We start from the raw sequence: 20854 nt of genomic DNA, 5'->3' as shown, positions 1-20854 counted from the left end.
ATTTTCAGCAGAGAGATCTGCGGTCATTCTAATATCCTTCCCTTTTGTAGGTAATGGTTTCCTTATGACTGGCTACTTTCAGAATTTTCTCCTTCATATTAACTTTAGTGAAGTTAATTATGATGTGCCTGGGGGATGTCTTATTTGGGTTGAGTCATGCTGGGGTTCTGCAACTGTCTGCTATCTGAATTTCAGAATCTCTTGGCATGTCTAGAAAATTCTCTTTCATAATTTCAGGAGAAGGGCCTCTGTGCCTTGCAAAGCCACTTCATCGCTTTCAAGGATTCCAGTGAGGCAGATATTAACCTTCTTCTAATTATCCCAGAGCTCTCTGAGAGAATGATCCATTTTGCTCTCCATTTCTCTTCCTGTTTGAGTGTTTGGGAGCATTCAAAAGCTTTGTCTTCAATGTCAGAAATTCTTTCTTCTGCTTGCTCCACTCTGTTACTGAGGGCTTCTACTGTATTTTTCAGGTCTTTAAGGACTGCAAATTCTTGCTTCAATGTGTCAAAATCTTTGGTGGTTTTGTGTTTAAATTCATTCAGTTCATGAGACAACTTTTGAATTGCTCCTTGAATTTCTAATTCCAACTTTTGAATTACTCCGTGAGTTTTGAATTCCAAATTTTCCTACGTTCTATTAATCTTGATTGCATTCCAAATTTTGAATTCGATTTCTGACATCTCGGCCATCTGTTTATGAATGGTATCTTCAGTTACATCTGCCATATATTTCCTTGTGGGGGGGGGCTTGACCTACTCTGGTTATTCACGTTACCAGAGTTTTTTTGTTGATTCCACCCCATGATTATTTTACACCTTTTGACTTTTCCCTTGGAGCTTTGCTGAGGATCCGTACAGTGCTACGACCTGAGAAACAGGGGATCTGTTTGGTGTGGTGGGTCTAAGTGGCTCTGTCTTGTTTTCAGCTGGTCTCTGTCCAACCCTAGTGAAACAGTTACTCTGGGTTGAAGTCTCATCTGTTAGAAATACCAGCAATTAAGTCACCTTGCCCCCAACAGGCAACAATTAGAAAAGGAAAATCAAACCTTCCTACAACCACACACCCAGGGCACCACTTGCATAGTCCTTGGGTGATTGACTCAGTTCCAAAGGTCCAAATCAATTGTCTGAGTCAGCACTTGTCTCAGGTGGGAAAGTTTGAAAGTTCTCTGGCAACTAGATCGCAGGGGTCTGCTGACAACTCAAGTATGACTTGCTCCTGTGCTCCGTGAAGTCAGGAGGACCCACCCAGCAGATAGATTAGTCTCAGGAGGTTGATGCCTCCTTCCCCACCTTGCACCTCTGTCACACCCAGTCACTAATAGCCCCACAGGGCTGTTACCCAGTTGCCTCCAGTGAGCAAATACTCCAGGGGTTTGGGCCTGTCTGAATCACAAGGAAATCTATGTCTCCTCAGCCAGGCTGTTGCTCTCTGCCTCTATCCAGCAGGGGGAGGTGAGGCCTGACAACCTGGAGTGCTTGATGGAGACTGGGGGTTCCAGACCCGCCCCTGATTGATGTTACTGACAGAATAGAACAACTTTGTGGAATTTGTTTCTGTCCCAGGTAAATTCCCCTGCAGAAGTGAAGCTATTTTGAGTTCACACAACCTGCACCTCAGACCCTGTCTTTGCTGCTGGAGGTTTGTAGTCGATGCACGGATAGCTGTCAGTTCTATCCTCCTGCCTTTCTTTGCCCAGGCTGATGATCCACTGGGGACTGGGTGCATCTTAGGCTCAGTAAAGCAGTCCTCTGGCTCAGCCCTGCCCTGGGAGTCAGCTGGCACTGCGCGTACATTTTCGAGTCTTAGCGCTCCACCCAGGCCAGTACCACCTCAGGCCTTTACTCATGGGGCCTGCGTTTCCGTCCCAGATCTGTTCCACCAATGGTTGCCACCTGAGAAGATGCCTGGCCTCCTCTGGTTGACCACAGAGACAGGGGGTGTGACTCTAGAATATCCAGGGGTGAGCCCTATTGTTGCCAAAAACAGCTGCTGCTCTGCACCTTGGGGCATTGCTGCTCCGGTGTGGTTCCCTCTCAGCTGACTGTCCTCTCCTCACTCCCGTGCCACAGAATCAGCACTTACCAGCTGCAGTCCAGGCCCTGTCCACACCCCTCCAGAAATCACCCAAGAATCTGGATTCCTGGGGGACAGGCCTCCAGACCTCAGAGTGAGAGTGGAGGGGAGTGCTGGGAGCTCAGAATTGCAGGTAGAGAATACATACAGTTTTACACAGTTTTATGCCTGGCAGGAGAGCACCATGGCACCCTAGTAGGGGAAATAGGTCCAGTTTTTAGAGGGTCTCTCCCATAGAGTATAATGGGAGGACTTTTGAACTCTACTTGTTTGTTTATGGGGTACTCTGAGTCATTCTCATGGGGGAGGGGACTCCCATCTGCTTGGTGATGGATTTTGTACCTTTTGTTTGTATCCTTGGGGTTGCAGCTTAGCTCAGCAGGGTTGATGTACGTTCTTCAACCTTCTCTCTTGTTGCAGCTCTAATCCACCAGGTTACTTGCTAAATTTGTGTCCTTTAACTCTCCTTCTGGATGGGAGCCTCTGTGGAGAGCTGGCTTCTGTCAGCCATCTAGTGTCCGCCCCCCTGTGAGACTCTTTGGGCAGCTGCAGCCACAGTGGCCACCGACAGAGGAGAGCCTTTTTTGCCCGAGTCAGGGAAGCTTCTGCCCTCCAGGATCCCACTTTTGGCTTCCTGCTTCTCTGAGGCAGTGGTCAAAGCTGATGTCTCCATCTCAGCTGCTCATTGTCCTGGGTAGCAGCCTGAGGGAGACAAAAGTTTGCCTCTAGCACACAGGTGGCCTCTGTTTCTCCGGGTGGTGATCGCGGGCCCCCATCCCTACTTGGCTGGCTCGGCAACCCACAGCAGGCTACCATGTGCTGGGGCTCAGGCCTCTACACAGCTAGCTTTTCCAACTGACTGTGTCACTTTCCCAAATACTCTGCTTGTGCTTCCTGGGATCACCTTCCATATATTGTCTGCACCCAAGTTCTTGTCTTATAGACTACTTTGGGGAAAATCCAATTAAGAGTGGTGAGTCTTTATGCTTTGTATAGCTGGAGTGGCTGTGCCATAATTAGTGCTTAATAAAAGCTGATTGGATGTATGGATTTTTCTCATTTCCTGTATTAGAATAAGAAAAAAATAATAAGAAAAAAATGGCAGAGCCTTTAGTTTTAGAACTAAAAATGAAACTTATGTTGACATTATTTGGGTATTTTCTGTTGTCCACAAGCCCAGAGTTCTTCAAGAATTGTTAAACGATCTCTCAAATATTCCAGTAAGTAGGATCATAATTAGTGCATATAATTTTGTTCTTACTCTGTTACCATCTTATTCTAACATAACCATTATCATTACTAACATGGTAATTGTTGTGTGTCTCTTACAGACAGTTTGAGGCCATATGAAAGACCAACTAGTGAATTACACAGCACTCTAGGGGATACACATCAATCTGATCAATCAAGTCAATTGAATATATTTTTATCCATATTATTGTTTTGACGGATCATTCTATCACTGTCTGTATTCTTAAGTCAGGTTCTTCCTTGGAATAGTTTTAATGATGGGATAATTTTGTTCCAAATTTACAATTTCAATGACTATCACTCTGTATCTTCAAAGTATCATAGAATCCACACTTCATAGCAGAAAAAAAAAATAAACCTTCAAACATCTAAGCCAATCTTCTCTACATACTGAAGAATTCTGAGAAAATTGTATCCCAGAGAATTCAAAATGGCTTGTTAAAAAATATAGCTAGTTTATGAACTGTGTTTATGAGACTCTCAGTCTTAGCTGAGGGCAAGCTTCTTAATGCCTGACTGGATAATACAAATCCTAGCTGCAATATCAGGGGTCATACATAATTAAGTTTTAAAAGTAGAACTTATTGTATAGACATTCTATTTTAGTCTATTAGTGTTATAAAAGATAATATTCAGAAATGCTAAGAAAATTTATTCATTGATGCATTCATTCAACAAACATTTGTTGAGCACCTATATTTCATGCCAACTACTATACTATTGTGTGCACTGATGATTGAAAGGTCAATAAAGCTTTCAAGGAGCTTCTATTTTGTTCTAAATAGGATCTTACTCAACCTTTAAGATTGTTGTCACTATTCTTTGCTTCTCAAATATTTGGCTTTTGAACAAACATTGAACAATACAAAGCACATTTGGATGTATGACACAAATGCCTCCTATGCAGTTTACTGGGGAAATGTATTGTGTAATTTCCTATTTGTATGTGTGTGAGGCCCTTTTGAATAGAAAGCCATACAGCAACACTTAACAGCAGGTTAAGTAGGATCTTGTATTTCAAGTTGGGGAGGGTGAATAATAAGGGAATTATGTCAAGGGAGGTAAGTAGAGAGTAACCAACAAGTTCCAAATGCTAATATTATCTCTAAAGGAAAACTGGCTAAAAGATAGAAATTCCCACTGGGAATTATCTTTCAGAATCTGATTTTCTCCATTGAAGGACCAAAAATTAGTCTTTTGATTTGTTTTTAAATAATCTTAAGCTACAGAAAATTTGCAGAGACATTATCAGGAATGTTTTGTTCTGAACACTCTGAGGCAAGTTGCCAACATGATGCCTTTTCTCCTTCCACCTTATCACCACTAAGCTAGTGTGGATTTACTACAAACAAGAATAGTCTTATGTACAAGCATGATGCACTCAACAAAATCAGGGAAGTTACCACTGATAGATAACTACCTTGTAATCTGCAGACCACAGTTTAGTTTTGTCAGAAATCCTCATGGCAAAAAGGATTCAGTTCAGAACAAACATCACATTTCATCTCCAAGTCTTTCTTTTCTCCTCCGTTCAGAAATTGTTCTTCTGTCTTTCTTGATGATTGCGATGACTGCAGGCCAGTTATTTCATACAATATTCCTCAGTGTGGCTTTATCTGATGTTTCTTTACAATTAGGCCCATGACATGCCTTTTAAAGGAATATCTTAGGTGAGTTGCTGGTTCTGTTCATTGCACTCTGTCAGCGGATACACAATTTTGCTTTGTCTCTTTATTGGTCATATCAGCTGTAATCATTTGATTAAGGTGATATCCAGGTTTTTCAGAGGAAAAAATCACTCATTTTCTCTTTGATCAATAAGGATTTTGTGGGGAAATACATTAGAATTATGCAAATAGATCATTTCTTATCAAACTTTTGTTTCTTTATAGCATTATGAACTCAGTGTTTCCTTTTATTTAGAGGAAAACAGATTTCTCAGGGAAACCTATGAAGTCTAGTTTCTGTGTGTCTTTCACATACCCATCATTATTTGGGGAGTTCCTTACTTCCTATCAAAAGATATTCTAAGTTCTTGTATTTTCTACATCCCATCCCTGGAACCAGTCATTCATCCAAGCAGCCCTGCTTTCTTTTAATGGAAAATTATATGAAGAACCAAGATTTGGATGTGTGCTACATGTCCTGATAACTACAGGGATGTTGTTGTTGTTGTTCTTTTTTTATTATTAGATCATAACTGTGTACATTACTGCATTTATGTGGTACAATGTGCTGATTTTATATACAATTTGGAATGTTTACATCAAACTGGTTAGCATATCATATACCTTACTTATTTAATCATTGTGTTTAGACATTTATACTCTACTATTAATATATTTGACATGTACCTTGCAATAAGAACAATAGGTGAGGTCCCACTGATTACCCTTCCTCCACCCATCCACCCCCCTCCTCTCCCCAAAATATGGGACGCTTCACAAATTTGCATGTCATCCTTGTGCAGGGGCCATGCTAATCTTCTCTGTATCATTCCAATTTTAGTATATGTGCTTCTGAAGCAAGCACAGTATGTTGTTGTTCTCAGTGAGCAGAACTAAGGAGTCCTCCCTCCTCATGTTCATGCCTGTAGTGCTAGGACTACAGGGATGAGCCACCGTGCCTGGCCAATTGTTATAATTCTTATTGTAAGGCAATAAGTCAAAACTTTGTGGGTCTAGCTTAATTTCCTATTTCCATTTTTCTTAAAGGAGGAAATTCCTTGAGGTCTGATTACTTTCAATAATAAAAGTACATGTGTGTACATGTATGTGAATACAGTGTATAGATGTGTATTCAAGTGCATTCATCTAGTCTGTTCGTGCTGCTATAACAGAATACTACAGAAGAATAGAAATTTACTCCCCACAGTTCAGGTACACCAGCAGGCCTGTTTTGTCCTTACATAGCAGAAGGCAGGAGGGCAAGTTAGCTTAATGTTGTGTGATGCCTCTTTTCGTTTGTTTTTTAAAGGCCTTAATCTCATTCATGAGGGAGGTGCCCTCATGGGCTAACCACCTCTTAGAGATCCCACCTCTTAAATAAGCACATCATCAGCATCTGAATCTTTGAGGGAGCACTTCAAACCATAGGATGCATACAGACATTTATATATCTCTTTATCTATCTATAATTGCCAACCATCATGCACTCCAATGTCTACAGTTCCAAGTCAACGTAATAAGGACAAGGATAAGGATTATTATGATTTTCCCCTTTTCCATATTTGTAAATTCCTGTCTGACAGTGATTAACTTAGCTTCTATGATTCTTGATATATTCACTTATTTGAACAATCCCCTATGTGTAACCAATTTCTCTTGGCCTCCACTCTCTTACTCCCATGACAGATGCCCTACTTACCCTGCTCAGGCTATCAGATCACTTGCTGAGTGCCACCAGCATGAACATCCTCCTCATTCACTATGGCTTACCCATCCATGGGGATGGAGATGCTTCCCTTACCTAACACAGGCTCTAACAATTCATGTGCTGGCTGTAAACCCTCCCCGCTCCTGCCCATGGGGAGTCCTCCTAACTCTGCTTGGGTTATGACATCTTCTCTAGGCCACTGTCTACTGGCCGCCCTGTGCTGAACTTATTTCTTCCTCTCACCTGGACTCCAACACCCTGCTCTAGGCACTTGGTGGCTCCCCTGTGTGTATCTTGCTTGTTTGTTTCTAATAGCTTTTAGAGTAAACAATTCAAGAAGGAACAAAAAGAAAAGGGAGGATAAAGGAACCAAAAAAGAGCAATGGGGGAAAGATATTTTATTATTAAAAGTGATCAGACCTCATGGTATTTCCTCCCTTAAGAAAGAGGGAAATAGGAAACTAAGTTAGAGCTACAAAATGTTGACTTACTACCTTGCAGTAAGACTTATAGCAATTGGCCAGGTGCAGTGGCTCATGCCTGTAACCCTAGCTCTCTAAGAAACTGAAGTGGGAGGACTTATTGAGCTCAGGAGTTCAAGACTAGCCCAAACAAAGTGAGACCTCATCTCTACTAAAAAAAATAAATAAATAAATAAGAAAAGAAAGAAAAATTAGCTAGGTATGGTGGCACTTGCCTGTAGTCCCAGCTACTACTCTGGAGGTTCAAGCAATATGATCACTTGAATTGAAGAGTTTGAGGTTGCTATGGGCTAGGCTGACGCCAGAGCACTACAGACTGGCCAATTAAGTCTCATTCTGTCTCAAAAAAAAAAAAATTATAACAGGGCGGTGCCTGTGGCTCAAAGAAGTAGGGCGCTGGCCCCGTATGCCAGAGGTGGTGGGTTCAAACCCAGCCCTGGCCAAAAATTGCAAAAAAAAATTATAATAATCATGGGGACCAGTAACATACATTCTGGCATGACTGGCTCATACTTGTCCATCAGACTTCATGGTAAACCACGTCATAATCAAATGTTGCATTAAAGACTCATCATGGGAAATATTTAAAATAAAATTCTCTTGGTCATCTCACTGCTGATGTGGATGAGGTCTGCATAAAAATCAAAAGAATGATAAATGGGCGGCGCCTGTGGCTCAGTCAGTAAGGCATCGGCCCCATATACCGAGGGTGACGGGTTCAAACCCGGCCCCGGCTGAACTGCAACCAAAAAATAGCCGGGCGTTGTGGCGGGCGCCTGTAGTCCCAGCTACTCTGGAGGCTGAGGCAAGAGAATCGCCTAAGCCCAGGAGTTGGAGGTTGCTGTGAGCTGTGTGATGCCACGGCACTCTACCAAGGGCCATAAAAGTGAGACTCTGTCTCTACAAAAAAAAAAAAAAAAAAGAATGATAAATAAGCATCAATTTAGAACAAAGTGGTTGTATCAGTGGATCTCAACCCTGCATGCCCCAGGTACTATCTTATAAAATACCGAGGCCTAGGACTATCTCAGAACAATCAGCTCAAAATCTCTGAGGCATGGGTCCCAGGAAGAATATTTGTTATTAAAAGGAAGAAAAACTTCCCAGACGATCACAATGAGCTGCCAAGGCTGAGAACTATTGAGTTAGATGGCTTAGAGGCTGAAATGCTAATTGGGCACCAGTTTCTGTTATCCTGCAGGGGGAAAAAAACACATGTGGTGTGATTGTATTTGTTCCCATTTTGTTTTTTTACTTCAAAATAAGATATGTGCAGTGTGCATAGGAATTTGTTCATAGTTTTTTTTTTGTTGTTTGTTTTTTTTTTTTAACTAAAGTCCAGTCCTCCAATGGTCTGAGGGACAGTGAACTGGCCCCCTGTTTAAAAAGTTTGAGGACCTCTGAATGCATCCAACTCATTTTGTGGACTAGAAATAATCGGGTTTAGTTAAAGCCTCTCCTTTTTCCTTCAACAACACAAGGAAATTCACTACAATCTTTTTCAATACCCCTATTGAACTATGTTTGTAGGTCTGATGAACATCCTACTTCACACAGTTTTATTTCTTAGATATTGCTGATCCATTCATACAGGTTATAGTGGTCCAGGCTTATTCAGAAAGACTTCACATATATCAGACTCAAAGCCAATGTGCTGTTTTTAATAATAATACCAACAATTACCAAGGGGGTAGTGGAGGGGTTCAGAGCATGCCATCCCAAAATACATTACCTGAGATCTTAATTATTTTGAGTTAAAGCACTTGAAAACCAGCACATGCACAAAGGGCACTCTAGCCCTCCTTTTTCCTTCTGAAAGCAGGAGATAAAATTCCCATGAGAAAGGTACCTTCCCTGTGCCAAGAGGAAGGAAGACATTCCTATCACCAGAGACTGGGAGTCAAGGCTGCAAGAAATGTGTACAAACACACTGTGTTAAACTTATTCTTATCTATCTAGCAGTCCTTCCCAGTTAACTGTCCTACCCACACCCCTTTGTCTAGTCACATTTGCACAGTTGACTACTCTTTGTCCAATTTAGTGTATAAGCTTTCAGCTGTAACTACTGCTTTGGGTTTTCATTTTTCTTGTGGAGGCTCCTGAGTACAAAAGTAAAACTTCCAATATAAAATATGTATGCTTTTCTCTTGTTTATTTTTCTTATGTTGGTTTAATCCTTAGACCCAATCAGAGACCCTAGAAAGACAGAGGAGAAAGTTCCCCTTGCCTAAGATAAATACTATGTCCTAGTACCTAGCAAGATTGTTTCTATTATCTCATTTAAGCATTACAACTCTATAAAGTAAATAAATATCTTCCCATTTTACAGATAAAGGTGAAAGATTAAGTAACTCGTCAAAGGGTATTGGACAGCCACTTTTGACTACAAATTCTATACTCTTTCTCTGTGTGTGTTTCTGCCTCTTACACAGACACAAACACACAGGATGGCCATAAAGTTCATGTGCACACTATTTTAAATCACACATGTATTTTATGGCCACCATGTGTGTGAGTTTTTGTTTTTTGACATAGAGTCTCTCTCTGTTGTCCTGAGGTTGAATGCCTTGGTGTCATAGCTCACAGCAACTTCAAACTCAACCTATCCTCTTGCCTCAGCCTCTCAAGTACCTGGGACTGTAGGCACCCAGCACAATACCCAGCTAGTTTTTCTATTTTTAGTAGAAAAGGGGTCTCACTCTTGCTCAGGCTGGTCTCCAACTCCCGAGCTCAAGCAATCCACCTGCTTCAGCCTCTCAAAGTGCTAGAACTATAGGTGTTAGCCACCATGACCAGCTTGCCTCCCATATTTTTAATGTTAAAAGGGCAATCACCGTTTTGCTCATTTTCATAGTTTTTGAAGAAATTTATCACAGTTGTAGCACTCAAGTGCTCAAAATATTCAGTGTAACATAATTTACTAAAAACTGGATTTTAATATGAGTTGGGGCAATCCTGGATGACTGCCAAAGAGATTTACTAACAACGATTGAAAAGCCAAAAGGAAGCAAGATTCACGTGTGCACCCAGATGGACTCCTGTCAGAGGAAAGCTCAATATGGTAAATTGGAAGAGAAAACAGAGGCAATCTTATAAATGTGGTTTCTTTGTGCTATAAGCGTGAATTCTTAAGCAACTCAGAGTATAAAGTGTGAAAAGAAAATTGTTTAGCCTAGGACTTGTCATTTGAATTATCCCCAAAGGCTACATTCGGATATATGAAAGTAATAAATTTAAATGTTACTTTTAAATGTCTACTTATGTATTCCTCAGGTAGTTCTCAGGTTAAATATTATTATTTAGACCTTTCCAAGAGCCATGGACTGATTTTTCTTTATATTTCTATTAATATGAATTACCCATAACCTGAACTATATGACAAAGAGAACCTTAAAGGGAGAAATAAAGGGAGAATAGAGATATAAGAGGGCAGAAAGCAAGCAAGAAACCGACTTTTGCCTAAGTGATTAAGTCGAACTATCATTAATTACATAGGCGGGTGTATCTCAGAAATGGTATCTACCATAGCACAAATTCCATGTTCATTGAAGATGGAACATTTATCAGGCTATTAATGACCCATGATATTTGCATTTCATTGTTCTCAGAGAAAAAAAAAAATAATCCCATGTGAGGAATTTTAAATGGCTGGCTGTGACTCCATTTATCAGTCTAAGAAAAGATGGCCCAGAATTCAGAATGTGCATTGCTCTTTATCACTTGATAGTTTCTTAAGCCTTTACTTCTGAATTCAACTTGCTTGTGTGCTTCAAGATAAGGCATGAAAGAAAAATCACAAACCATTTGGGGACAACTTAGCTAAATAAGTTTCCTCAATGTTTCTATGAGGATTTTGATTAAATCATGGAGGTAATAATTAGTCATCATGAACTTAGGGTAATAGACTAACCTTGAGGGTTGTCCAGAAGGTAAGAATATTCTAGGCTTTGTTCATTCCTCTTTTATTTCTCTCTCCAAGGATTTGCATGTCAGAGTCGCAGCTTTCTAAGGGATCGTCTCCAAAAATTTTTGGCTATGTATTTCTGCCAATTAAAGAAAGGCTTTAAAATATATCCCCAATAATAGTAGATAAGTACCACTATAATAATATATATAATACATTCTAAAATTTTCTGTGCATACTATATAAATGGTAAGAGTATGAGATATAATAATAAATAAACAGAAACCTACCAGACCTCTCACATACATACTGCTATGGTTAGGCGGGCTGGCTTGAAAAGATGATGTTCCCAGACAGGTCTGTGTTTCTTTCAACCTTCTGCAAATGAGTTCGTCTCCCCCAAAATGTGGGCTTCCACACTGCTGATCTGATAGATAAATTCTCTTGACTTTTAATTTTCTTCATCATAGCTTCCTAAATATAGTGCCCTGAGCTTATGTTTTGGTAACTGACTCCTTTTAGCTTAGTACCATCAAAAGTGGGACAAGGGTCCTTGAACAAAAAAATTTTGAGAGGAGACTTAAAAAATTAGTAGTCAAATTAGATAATACTATAATTCAATATTATACTTTAACAAACTTTCTGTAGACAAAGTTTTATTAGTCTTGATACACTTTCTTACCTCCCTTGTTGGGTACTGCACACAGCAACATAAGAGACTAGATGAGACATTTCCTAAATGTCCTCTTCTAGATAGTTGTTAAATAACTATAAACATCCATAAACTGATGTTTAGAAAAAATGTTTAAGTCATAGTATACAATGTTTGAAGAAAAAAGTTAAATACATTAACATCCATACTCTGTATTATTAACAGTTGAGGAGGAATATTTGAATTCATGCTGTCTTTTCATGGAACTAGCTTGAAAGGTAGAATGGCCTCGGTAGTAAAAATGTATTAATTCCAATTTTTAATATTGCCTAAAATCTGTCCCATAATTTTGCTAGCAAACCAAACAAGGTTCGCTTGCCTAGCACAGCAAAGCCAAATACTGAAGTTAAGAGTTTCATTTGGAGGAAAAGGATGTATTGCAGGGCACTAACCAAGGAGTACAATCAGCTCACCAGCCAATGCTTAAGACTGGAGATTTATAAGCCAGAGTTTTTAAAGACGGTGGTACATTTCAGGTAGGAAAGACTGTAAATCAAGATAGAATGGTTTCAGATGCATCTGGTCCAAAAGGTGGGATATCCTGAAGTGGGAGTCTAAGGGACATAAGGTAGATTCCAGGATTTTTGGATTGGTGGAAAGGATTGTTAAGATGGACGTAACTACCTCCACACAAGCTCCTGGAGAAACAGAGAGAATGCAGTTCCTCAGTCCCTCCTTATCTGCTTTTTCCATCAGATGGAAGTTTCTGAAAGTCATCTCCAGAAGGCATGTTAGCTTCTATAGGGAACAAAAACTACTCAGGACTCTGGCTTGCCTGGAGGACTGTTGTTATTCCCATTCACATTTTAAGGCTAGTTAGGTGCCCAGAACTTCCCCTGAAGGTATTCAAAATTTTCCTTTATTTCCATGCTGCCCTATCCACCCTACAGGCCCCCCAGAAGGGTCTCTACTTTGTTTCAATTTCTCTACTGAGAATGAAATGCAAAAGATACAAGACTAGGGGCCAAGGGCAAAGCTGCTGTTTTGCACTCAGAAGGTTTGCTGAAAATCAAATCACAAAAGGCAGATTAATGGGGAGAAACGTATATGAAATTTATTAACATGCACATGGGGAGCATCACAGAGTGATTCTCCAATTCCCCAGTGGGGTACAGAGCTTATATATAATTTTGAGGTTACAGAAAGAACTGGGCTTTGGATCTTGGAAAAATAGGTTAGAGTTACAACATAGGTTATAGGAGTGGGAAGAAGAGGAAGCTTGGCTGTATAGGTGGTTGTTACGTAAATGAAGCCTCAGAAATAACAGCCACCAGAGAAAATAGGTGGCAAAGGCTTCTTTCAGCTCTTTTAGGTATCAGACTCTTAGTAACTCTTTCCTATACCCAGATAGGGATGGCCTAGCTGCCTGACAGATTCTGTACAGATGCAAATTTCCCCACCCCCAAGGACAGCTTTGAAGAACTACTGACTCTCTCTCAACTATCCCAAAATATATCAAAGAAATATATTTTGGACTAAAATACTTTGGTTTCCTTTATAGATTTTGGTAGCATTTCTACATAAAGGGTAGAAAAATTACTTTAAAACATCTACAAAGAAAGAATGCATTCAAACTCCACACTCTAAAGATATCTCAACACATCCGTGAATGACCTTAAGATCCACTCACTCACCAAACTGGAAGCTTTTATGCTGCCTTTCAGTTTGCCTTTTTTTGTTTTTTCTTTACATTGGACCACCACCAGTTGATTGCTAAGTTACTTTAATTCTGTTCCTCAGAAGCCTTCAGACCTGCTTGTGTTCTTTCTAACCCCTCTGCCAGTAAGCCTCACCTCCTGCCACCTGCATGCCTCTTCAGGATCCCAGGTTCTGCTAGTTCCAGTTCATTCTCCACATTGCTGTCAGAGCAATCTTTGTAAAATAAAGATCACAGCTTTAAAACTTTCTATAAGGTCTCTGTTATGGGCTAGATTCAAGACTGGTGGTCTGTCTCCTATATTATCCAGACTTATCTTTCACTATTTTCTAGACACATACTCCAGGCACTTCACACTGTGTTTGCTGAAATCATTGAAAAATACATATGAAAATCATAGGACTCAAATATTTAAGTCTGATACCACCTGGGGCTATATTTGCTTTTATTTATTTGTTTGTTTATTTACTTTATTTCTTTTTTAGTTTTTTGAGGCAGAGACTTACTCTGTTGCCCCAGGCTAGAGTGCTATGGCATCATAGCTCACAGCAACTTCAAATTCCTGAGTTCAAGCAATCCTCTTGTCTCAGTCTCCTGAATAGCTGGGACTACAGGCACCTGACACAACATCCAGCAGGGTTTTGTTCCCTTTTAGAGGAAAAGAGTCTCAGCTGGGCACTGTGGCTTGCGCCTGAAATCTCAGCTGCTCAAGAGGATGAGGTGATGGTTCCCTAAAAGCTGGAAGTGGGAGACCATCCTGAACAAAACAATGAGACTCTGCTCCCCCTGCCCTGCCCATTTTTTTTTTTTTTTAATCTTAGCTCAGTGCGGTGTATACATCTGTAGTTCTAGCTATTCAGGAGGCTGAGGACTTTGAGCCCAGGAGTTAGAGGCTACAGAGAACTGTGATCATGTTACAGCACTCCAGCCTAAGTGACAGTGTAAAGCCCCATCTCTAAAGAAAAATGAAAAAATAGGAGTGGCACCTGTGGCTCAAAGGAGTAGGGTGCCAGTCCCACATCCTGGAGATGGCAGGTTCAAACCCAGCCCCTGCCAAAAACTGCAAAAAATAAATAAATACATAATAAGTTAATAATGAATAAATAAATAAAAATAAAAAAGAGAATCTGAGAATAAAAGCAAAAGCAAAAAGTAATCAAAAAATAGATAAATGGAGGGAAAAATGGAGATAGAGGTAGGAAGGAAGGAGGAGAAAATATGAGAACTGACAGGATTATTTAAGACTTGGATACAACCATGCCTAATGTAATCCAACTCTATATATAAATATCTGGATCTTTATTTAAATATGTTTTAAATAAGTTTCTTTTCTTTTGCATAGACTAGTTTGAACTGGGTTTCTGAAGTCTGCAACTAAAAGGCTCCTGACCAATATAATGAACATGATAAAAATGAAATTGTGATGCTGTTCAATATTATGACATTGGTATATGTGCTTTTCTGGTTTCTAGTTGAGATTGGACAAAATGAAGAGCATTTAACAAATATTCCTGAGGGATAGGTCATGAAGGAAAGCAAATACACCTGTTATTAAAGACACATCAATAGTATTGTTTTCAATGGAAGTTTTTCATTCTCTGATTGGTCCTCATTTTAGAATTGTTCAAAATCAACCAGACCCCTATACTTACAAATATATACAGTGCAATATATATGTATGATATGTACAAACTTGATGCAATCAATAATGAATAAAAGAATATGTCTTTTTTAGAATTGGCAATTTTTTTCATTCTACTAGAACTAATATTATTTAGGGGTAGGGGGATAAAGGACAAGAAAGAGTTTATCTTCATTATTATTCTTGTACTTGCATCTTTCCTGAGTGTCACCGTGACCTCCCTAATGCAGATGTTCGCAAGCCTCCAGTTTCTCAACATCTGTTGCTGTTGCTACTCTGAAAATTCAGAGACTCAGTGTACAGCTGAACTTTGCATTTATTGTGATCACAAATGCAATCGCCAAAGCCAATGGGGTTGATTATGTCAGAAAATTTGACACAAAATACTTTATGCCTTTCAGCCATTTGCTCCCATCTGAGTTATCAGGAAGCATAGGATAAACTTGGACTTTTCACACACACACCCCAACTAACTGGCCCAAGAAAAAGTACATGTGGTAGTCAACAGGAGTTAATTAAACCATACATTGTCCTTATTTTAATAAATTTACTCTTTTATGTATCATAACTAACTGCTTTAAAACCAGACATTTTTGTCTGAAAAAGCCAAATCCTGTCCCCCACCCCGAAACCTGCAAATAGACCACAACTCACTTACTAAGAAAATAAAAGGCTGATGGCATCCTTTCAAATCCAAAAACTAAGCCTGGAGAGGATGTTTGGTCAAATGTTCTTGTATAAAGCTTTCATTACATTTATAGACTTTCCATCACTGTTAACATTCCATCAAGAAAGGAAATAAGAAGCATTCATTTTGAACAACCACAACTCAAACCAGCCATCCCTAAAAAGCAATAGACAGTTTCATGTACAGAACATTGTTTTCTCATTAGCAAATGGGTAGCACAGGCAGGATGTTGGCTGCCCTGATGCTATTGGGGCAGGATATTGGCGGCAGCTCTCAGCTAGTGAGCCTGGGGACATGCTGAGGGTCACCCTCTACATGTCTTCTTTTCTTAATTTAACTCCCATACCTCTCATTAAGATGAGAAGTCTCCCCTCCCCTATCCATGTCTTTCTCAGCAGCTTTCTGGCCTGTTCACTAGTGGGGTTGATTTATGATTTAATTTTATGGATGATATCACACAATTATCTCCAGATGGAATAATCAGGATGAAGAGCTGCCAACCAACATTAGGAATGAAACAGGTTCATCTAGCACCAGCCATTTCTGCACTGTAATTATTTTTTGTTTTGACTTCATAAATTCATTCAGAGACCCTGGGTGTTCCTTTTCAGCAGGGCCTCATTTGTCTAATTCAAATGAGATTATCTCACCCTGGTCCCCATATTTCCCCATATTTTTCTTATCACTGCATCCAATAGGGAGACTCATAAATTATGATTTGTGAAGCTAAAAATGCACAAAATCTAATCTGCCCAATTTATGATGAACTCATGGAGTCAGCATGATGAATTCTGAATCTAAAGGTTTTGATTTAGCCTTGCACTTCAAGGAGGGGAAGAAATAAAGAAGAATCTCGGTGATACGCAGCTTCCCTCATCACTGAAATCACCTGAATAAACCTTGTTGAGTGGAAGACAGAAATCTAAGGCCCAATGTAATCACTGTATCTATTGCATTCACTGAGCTTTCAATTATTGCTCTACGATCCCATGATCCCAAAGGACATTTGTTCTTTTTTATTTCATAATCTCACACTGCAGAATTCTGATGAGTCTTTCTGACCAAGTGTTTTTCATCTTTCTTATTTTCTCCCAGGCATAAGAAAGCCACATCCTCATTCTAGCTAAAATGCATCACAGTAGCCCATAAGAATACTTTAAACACAATGGTATTGGTACTTGGTTGGGCATTGGTACTTAACTATTACAAGAAAACACACTTCAAACACTCAAGTCACTTGCTTAGATATTTATTTATTCAACAAATTTTCATCGTTATGCTTATTTTCATGCTTGTAGAGTATATTAAGTTTTTTTTTTAAGTTAAAGAATAATGAAACTCTATGATAGTGTCTAAAGTAAGGATGGGGGAGTAGCAAGGAATGACATAATTAGATCTAACAGGTTATGGGTTATGGGGAACCTACTGTAGTAAGGAATATTTCTCAGGGTGTGTGTGTGAGGGTGGTGAATCAAGTCCATCAGCATGGTCCTTGAGCTTGTGAGAAAAGAAAATTCTGAGCCTCAGCTCAGATTCATTGAATCAGAAACTTTGAGGGTAGTGCTAACTAATTGTAGTTTGTTTAACAAGCTCTCCAGGTGATTGTGATGCAAGGTAAAGTGTGGCAAGGATGGCTGCTGAGGATTTCACATAAACATTTTTATTTACTAATATGCAGTGGACCCTTGTGCAACAGGGGTTTGCACTTCCAAGAGTCCACTTATACACAGATTTTCTTTTATTTCTGCCACTCCAGAGATAGCAAGAACAATCCCTCCTCTTCCTTCTCCTCTTCAGTCTATTCAACATAAAAAGTATGATGATGGAGACCTTTAAGATGATCTACTGCCACCGAATGAGTTACAAATATATTTTCTCTCCCTCATGATTTTAATAATATTTTCTTTTCTTTAGCTTACTATGTTATAAGAGTACAGTGTATAATACATGTAATATACACGATACTTGTTAACTGACTGTGTCATTTGTAGGCTTCTGGTCAACAGTAGCCTATTAGTAAAGATCTTGGAGAGTTAAAAGTAATATTCGGATTTTCAACAGCCTGAGGGGTTGGGTTCCCAACCCCCAAGTCATTTAAGGGTCAACTATACAGTCAGGACTCGCTTAAAGACAGATGCACTCTGAAAAATGCATTGTTAAGCAACTTCGTCATTGTGTGAACATCATAGAGTGTACTTACTTACACAGACCTAGAAGGTAGAGTCTGCTGTACATGTGGGCTATATATGATACAGCATATTGTTCCTAGGCTCCAAACCTGTACAGCATGTAACTACTGAGTGCTATATACAACTGTAAGACTTGGATAACTGTGTGTCCAAACATATCTAAGCATAGAAAAGGTACAGTAAAAATACAGTATTATGATCTTACGTGAACATCATGTGTACACGCGGTCCATTGTTGATTGAAACGTCATTATGCAGCACATGATTGTAATTTCTTTGTTTTTGAATTGGAAATGCGACAAAACCTTAAAAAGCAAACTCAGGAAGCTTTCTTTCAGTTTTTTTGAATAATAAATAATCTCAAATATAAGGCAAAAGAAAATCCAAAGAACTTTCTCTACCTGACACAGCAATATTCCACCAAAATTGGGGAAGATACATAGTACTTAGCTGCAAGATTTTACAAAGCCTTTTAGAAAGTGCCTCAAGACAATTGTCAGGATTATAAAGAGTATATTCTTACTTGAGAAGTAATTAATGCAATTTTTCTTGACCTTATTTATTTGTTGCATTGAAATGTCTTCACTGAGTGAGGTTTAAGAACTACGTCAAATACATCATAAGATCATGATCTCTCAGGTCAAATAAATAGACTGGTTCACACTGTAGTTTGGTCATTTATTAGCTGTGCAACTTTGGACAAGCTACTTAACCACTGTAGGCTTCCAATTAGGAATGTGATAATAGTGATTGGTATAATATTTTAAAATTATGAAATGATACTAGCAGTTGATGAAGCATGTAGTAACTCAATAAATATTAGCTCTCATCCACTTATTCCATTTAAAAACACCCTACTGCATGCCACTTAGTTTCTTTCCATGTGTGATTTCTAAATGTTGTGTTCGTGTAAGAGAGAGGGTTGTCCAGAAGCACGGATGAGGCAGAGTTTGGTGTGCAAAGTAATTTTTAGAGATCAACACCTACGAAAGAAATTGCACAGAGAGGAATTGGGAGGAGGGTTAAGTCTTGACTGACCAGACATGGAGCCAGTATAGCTGAAGTTTTGATAATTAATTTTGTTGGTTTTTTTTTTTTTTAAGAATAGCTTTTAGTTTTATTGAATTTGCCCATTTTTTTAAATCCTTTATTTCATCAATTTCCACCTTATTTGTTATTATTTCCTTCCTCCTACTTGCTTGGATTTCCTTTTGGCTATTTTTATAGGTTTTTTTGAGTGAAAGTTTAGGTCACTAATTTGATATTTCTTTTTGTTGACATGGATATTTGCGATTATAATTTTCCTTCTTTGCATGGTTTTAGCTTCATTGCATATGTGTTGTTATGTTGTAATTAGTCTTTATTTATCTCAAAGTATTTTATAATGGCCCTTGTGATTTTTTTCTTTGATTCATTACTTATTTATTAAGACTATTGTTTAATTTACAGAGATTGAATTTTCTAATTTCTTTCTGTTATTGATTTCTAATTTCCCTCCATTATATTTAGAAAACACATTTCTATAATTTCAAACTTTTCATAAAATACTTCTTTTATGGCTTAACTTATGGTCATTGGTCTATATAAGAAAATGTTGCACATGAACTTGAGAAGGAAATATATCTACTGTTGTGGGTAAAGTATTCTACAAATGTCTATTGGTTTGTAATGCTATCAAGTCTTCTACAAGTATTTCCTAGTCAATATTCTATTTGTTCCATCTATTATTGAAAGAGAAGTAATTGACTCTTCATCTATTACTATTGAATTGTCTGTGTCTCTTTTTGCTTTATGTGTTTTGGGGCTCTGTTACTACATGCATCTGTGTATATGCTCATAATTGTTGTGTATTTTTAATGGATTAAGCCCTCTAAAATTATAAAATGTCCTTTGTGTCTAGCTAAAACTTATGTCTTAATTCCTATTTGTCTGATATTATTATTGCCACTCCAGATGTCTTTTGAATGTCATTTGTATGGCATCTCTTTTTCCATTCTTTTATTTTTAATTTATTTGTATCTTTGAATTTAAAGTGTCTCTTGTGGACAATATATAGGTTGCTCCTGTTTAGTTTTGTTTTAGTTTATCCATTCTGCCAGTCTTTACTTTTTGATCAGACTATTTAAATCATTTACATTTAATGCCTTTACTGATAATGTAGTATTTACATCTGCCATTTGGCTATTTTTAATGTATTATGTCGTCTTTTTTTGTCCTTCTATTCTTCCATTTACCTTCTTTTCAGTTAAATAAGTATTTTCTGGTGTACCATTTAACTCCTTTGTTGTCTCTTTTACTCCCTATTTTTAAAGTTGTTTTCTTCTTATTTTCCCTGGAGATTATAATTAATATCCCAATAACTTATTTTAAATTAATAGCAATTTAATTTCAATTGTGTATAATTCTGTTTAAATATATATTATTTTCTTTCTTTCTTTTTTTTTTTTTTAGACAAAGTCCCACTCTATCACATGGGCTAGAGTTCCATGGAATCAGCCTAGATCACAGCAACCTGTAACTCCTTGGTTCAAATGATCCTCCTGCCTCAGCCTTCTGAGTAGCTGAGACTAAAGGTACCTGCCACATGTCCAGTTATTTTTTTTTTTTTCTGTTTTTATTAGAGATTGGATTGCGCTCTTGCTTAGTCTGATCTTGAACTCCTGAGCTCAATGTATCCTCTGGCCTTGGCCTCCCAGAATGCTAATATTACAGGCATGAGCTACTGCACCCAGTGTGTTCAAATATATCTTCATTCTTTCACTGTCTTTGTGTGATGATTGCCATACAAGTCATAACCTTATAAGTTTTAAGCCCATCACCATATATAATTTAATAATTTTTGCATTATGCAATTGTCTTTTAAATCGGATAGGAG

At 38.5% G+C, this 20854-nt stretch overlaps 1 non-coding gene across 1 annotated transcript; it reads right to left on the bottom strand.

The window, feature by feature from the left end:
- Positions 1-5755: 5755 nt before the first annotated feature.
- On the bottom strand, positions 5756-5862 carry LOC128592839 (U6 spliceosomal RNA). Its single transcript, XR_008382052.1, has one exon. It is a non-coding gene; the product is annotated as a U6 spliceosomal RNA (small nuclear RNA).
- Positions 5863-20854: the final 14992 nt, after the last annotated feature.

The sequence above is a fragment of the Nycticebus coucang genome, chromosome 8 (genome assembly GCF_027406575.1).
Source record: "Nycticebus coucang isolate mNycCou1 chromosome 8, mNycCou1.pri, whole genome shotgun sequence".
Classification (NCBI taxonomy): domain Eukaryota; kingdom Metazoa; phylum Chordata; class Mammalia; order Primates; family Lorisidae; genus Nycticebus; species Nycticebus coucang.
This window is presented reverse-complemented; position numbering and strand designations above follow the sequence as displayed.